Here is a 4,530-nt window from a genome sequence, read left to right as displayed (position 1 = left end):
TCAGCCCTTGGTATGGAGCCCAGAGCACAGAGGAAGTGGTGAGATGAGGCTGTGAGTGACCAGAATGCCACTCACATGGAAGTTTCTGCATCAGGGTGCTGCCCTTCTGGAAACTGGGGCTCTGGTTGCATGAGATTCTTCTGGTTCCTTCACTGTAAAATCTGAAGGAAACTGTTTTAGGGAGTTTGGGTCTCCTCGTCTGGTCCCCAAGTTGAGAGTGTGTTAAAGAACAAAACACAAGAACCTAGATCAGTTGTTGAGAAGAAAGTTTCCCAAGATTCAGGGCTTGTTCTGAAAGTGGGGGTTTACTGTCTAGTGCTAAGTTTCAGATCCTAGGGCACAAGGTTCTATTTTGGGGTGAATTTCTGTAGACAAGATTCTGGCTTGGTATTGAGGTGCCTGTTTTGGGGGTCTGATTTCCAGGCTGGGGTGAGAGTTCCATTCCTGGAGGGAGTTTTCACTTCAGGGCCCCGGATTCTTGATTGTAGTTGAGCTTTGAGTCTTAGGGCCAATACTTTGGCTCTCCATATTCTAGGAGGGCCATATTCTAGGATTGGGTTGAGGTTCTCTTCTTGGGCTTGGGGTTTGATTATCAGGCTGGAGGTCTTGTGCCCCAGGAGGAAGAGAAGAGCTAGAACCCACTTTCACTTCTGGGGAAGACTTTCTGGGACCAGCAGCAGAGGAATGGGCCAGTAGACTCAGGAGCTAGTGGTCAGGAGGCCTGGGTTCCAGCCCTTGCCTGGGTGTGAGACGGAAGAGACATCACTTGTAAGCTTTAGGTCTCCGCTGGAAGCATGGCCGGGCAGTGGTGTTGACTCACAAAGCACCATCCAAGCTCGCCTGATCCTCCCAAAGTGACACTAATGGTGGGGTCCATAGGCACCGGTGGCCATCGCTCGGTGAGTCAAATCCGTGATGACAGCGCTCAAGCTGCCCTGGGCACTGTCAGCTTGGTCCAATTAGTGCCAATCGGATCTTAACTTGTGCTGAGGGGCCCTGGGGAGAGGGAGCACACTGAGTGGGATATGTTAAATCCGGGGCCCTGGGGCCTGGTGTGTGGCTCTGGCGGGTGGGAGCAGGGCTGGGTTGGGCCCACAGCTTCCCTCCTAGTGGGCCAGTTCTCACTTAGCCTAGGCGGTGGGTACAGAGAGACCAGAAACCATGATCTGAAGGAGCTTGGCTCTCTGCCTTGTGGTCTGCAGAGTAGAGGGACAGGGAGGCAGGGGGATTGCTGTGTCCTCTGCCCCCAGCCGGGCTGGTGCGCCCAGCTGAGAAACATCCACTTCTATATAGGGCCACTGCCCTAACTCCCCTCCCTCATTTCCTTCTCCTGTTACTCCACTGGGGATCCTCTCAGAGAGCCAAAGTTGCTGGAAGAAAAAAGCCCACTGTGTTTGTCTGGGTCTTCCAGCTTCGTGAAGCCCTCCTTCTGTCTCTTCCCTCCTGGATCTTACTCGAGATCTCCTAGGGATTGCTGGGACAGGTGGTCTTGGCCCTATTTCCTGGAGAAGCAGACTGAGGTCCAGTTGGGTGGACATTTCCAGGGTACCCTCAATGATGCCTGCACCCGCTTGCCTAGGGGGCTGTGAGCAAGGGTGCGTGCCTCGCGGCCTCCTAGCCCTCAGACAGCCCTCTGGCAGGTGCACCTTCCTGCCTGTCCCAGGGGTCCCCCTCTGTTCTACCCAAGTGGGAGAGAGCGGTGAGTAATGCAGAGCCAGGGTGAGGCCATACAGGGAGTTCCCAGCTCAGGGACACTTTCTCTAATGTTTGAGAAGAACTTCTCCTTTAGGACAAAGCCCCTTCCCTAGGACCCAGGAAACTCAGGCACCTCAGAAGACTGGTGAGTTTCCTCCCCCACCAGGTATGTCTGGGGATGGAGGGGGTGCTCTGTCTGGGTCTGCAGGGACTCTCCGAACCCCACTGTGTGGGCCTGGCCAAGGTACTTGGGAGGTTGAGAGTCCTGGGATCCCCCTGTGCTTAGGAAACTCAACCTGGACATTGGACTCTGGTGTGGTCCAGCAGGCCTCTGGAGTTCCCCATGGGCATGGAGGGGGAGCCCAGGGCGAGGAGGGAGGAGGAAGGGCAGGCGAGGGAGAGGCTCTGTGGTTGAGGGATGGACTCAGGAGTCAGATTTTGTCTTTGCTCCTTGTGCCACCTGGAGCCAGAGGCTTAACTTCTGCATACCCTCATCCTTTATCGGGGAGAATGCTTGATGAGTCATGAATGCATGATAAATATGAGTTACTGTGCTCATCATTAGGCTCAACTGGCAGGTCCCAGCTTAGACATCACTTCCACCGGGAAGCCTTCCCTGACCCCTGTCCCATCCCCCACCTGGGTTAGATGGCTTCTGTGTCCTCCTCACTGCCAGCCCTGTGCCCCCCTCACAGCATGGATCTGACCAGCCTCCAGGGCCTGTTCAGCTGTCAGTGTCCCGTGTGGTCTGTGCACTCCCCACTGCATTAATGCCCCAGGGCCTGGCTTACACAGTAGGTGCTCAACAAATATTTTGAAATGAATGCAAGAATGGGCTGATTCTGGGCAAGTCAGACTTTTCTTTCACATCCCCTCAGTGCTGCAAAAGCCCTCTTTCTTTCCCTGGTTGAAAGGACATTTGCTGTATACCAGGCTCTGGGGCCAAGGCCAGAGAAAGGAAGAGTGATGTGGGACTCTTGGTTCACTCATTCATTCCCTGATGGCACAGATGTTCTCGGGGGCCGGGCCTCATGCCAACCTCTGGGGATGAATGTGGCTCCAACCTTACAGCACTCATGCTGCTGATCCTTGGTGTTGGCAAAGGTCAGAGGAGAGGAGGGTGGTCAGCTAGGCTGAGTAGAGTCAGGGAAGGCTTCCCGGAGGAGAGATTGGCTTTGAAAAATGATGGGAGGCAGAATCGGGAGGCGCTGGCAGAGGGGATCGCTTCCAGACAGCAGCAGTAGAATCTCAACCTTGCCTGCCAATGGACCTGATAGGTTTCGGTTATGCGGCCCTTGTGACGTTTGGTAGCATCTTGGGATATAAGCGGAGACGTGGTGTTCCATCTTTGATCGCTGGTCTTTTTGTTGGATTTTTGGCTGGCTAGGGAGCCTACCGTGTCTCCAATGACAAGCGAGATGTCAAGCTGTCACTGTTTACAGCTTTCTTCCTGGCCACCATAATGGGTGTGAGGTATAAGAGATCTAAGAAGATCATGCCAGCTGGGCTGGTTGCAGGTTTAAGCCTCATGATGATTCCGAGACTTATCTTATTGCTGCTCTGAGAATCCAGAGGAACTGACGACTAAATTCACGTGATTCCACTGTAACGGGCAGAGCACACACTTTGGATTTAAAAGATAAACTTCCACATGGAATATTACATGTCTTATTTTATGTTGCAAACAACAGAAACGCTCCAAAATGAACACCAGTTTGAGGGATTTTTTTTTTTAAACCCCAAACTCTACTGTTTTCTACTTGTCAGATAATGGTCTCATTAAAGATATTTAATAAATCATTATATACCCCCCAAAAAAGAATGATGGGAAAGTTTGGGTAGATAATAGATGGGCCTTCTCCTGGGGGTGGGCGGAGAGAGCAGATAGAGAAGATGAGGCTGCCTGTGTATGGAAATAAGGCAAAGCTGGCCAATGACATTGTGGCCTGAGGGTGTTGCTAAAGATGGGTTCACAAGCTGTGGGTAACACTGATCCTCAGTCTGCCATCCATAGACGAGTGACCCTGGGCAGGTCACGGCACGCCCCAAGTGCTGGTGTATTCACCTCTAGGATGGGAGCTGTGATGCTGGCCTCTCAGTATGGTCAGACCACTGTGGCAAACCCCTTTGTGCAAGGAGATGGCCCAGGTAATAGAGGGACAGAGGGCAGGCCTTTGAAGGGGGGGAGGCTAGGAGGCAGGTATGGGGGTGGGTGTACGTGGGAAAACAGGAAGGCAGTCCTGCTTCAGGCTTCTGTTTTGTAAATAATTAAATTCTTATCTGGGGTTTGTGGTGCCCACACTGCAGGAGGCAGGTGGGGCACCTGGGAACAAGGTGCCGTATTGTCTAGGAAGTGGTGGAGTCCCCTCCCTCCCCTCTATCATCCCTCCCAGCCCCCTGGCCATGGCAGATGTGCTGGGAGTAGGTACTCTTCTAGGGTCTTCTGGCCTTGTCACTCCTTCCCTGCATTTCTCTTTCTCCCTGTCTCCACCTTGGCATTGTCTGGTTCTCCTTCACGTTCTCACCTCTGCAGACTTAAAGCACCACTTGCCCCCTGAACCCCCAGGTCCCAGGCCCCTTTGGCGCTATTACTCTGTACTGACCCCACTGCTGCCTGTTGAAACCCTTCTCCCTCCCCAGCGGCCTTTCCCAAACACCCCCACCTCCTGGAGTCCAGCACTACCCCCCAGGTCCGCTCGGGCGGCCTCAGGGGAGCACTGACCTCTCCCTCGACCCGTGCTCCAGAGACAAACAGTCGTTTTTTTTCATTTTTAGTGCTTAATACTGAGAATGTGAAGGTCTGTTTAGTCTTGTCCAGCTAACATAAACCAGCCG

The 4,530-nt window shown here is 53.3% G+C and overlaps 1 pseudogene across 1 annotated transcript; it reads left to right on the top strand.

Moving 5' to 3' along the window:
* Positions 1-2,959: 2,959 nt before the first annotated feature.
* Positions 2,960-3,259, top strand: LOC308355489 (transmembrane protein 14A-like; annotated as a pseudogene). Its single transcript has one exon. The product of its transcript is annotated as a transmembrane protein 14A-like (transcript).
* The last annotated feature ends 1,271 nt before the right edge of the window (positions 3,260-4,530 follow it).

Source organism: Martes martes (genome assembly GCF_963455335.1).
Source record: "Martes martes genome assembly, chromosome: 14".
Taxonomy (NCBI): Eukaryota; Metazoa; Chordata; class Mammalia; order Carnivora; family Mustelidae; genus Martes; species Martes martes.
The sequence above is the reverse complement of the archived record's forward strand: the minus strand, read 5'-3'. Positions and strand labels throughout refer to the sequence as shown.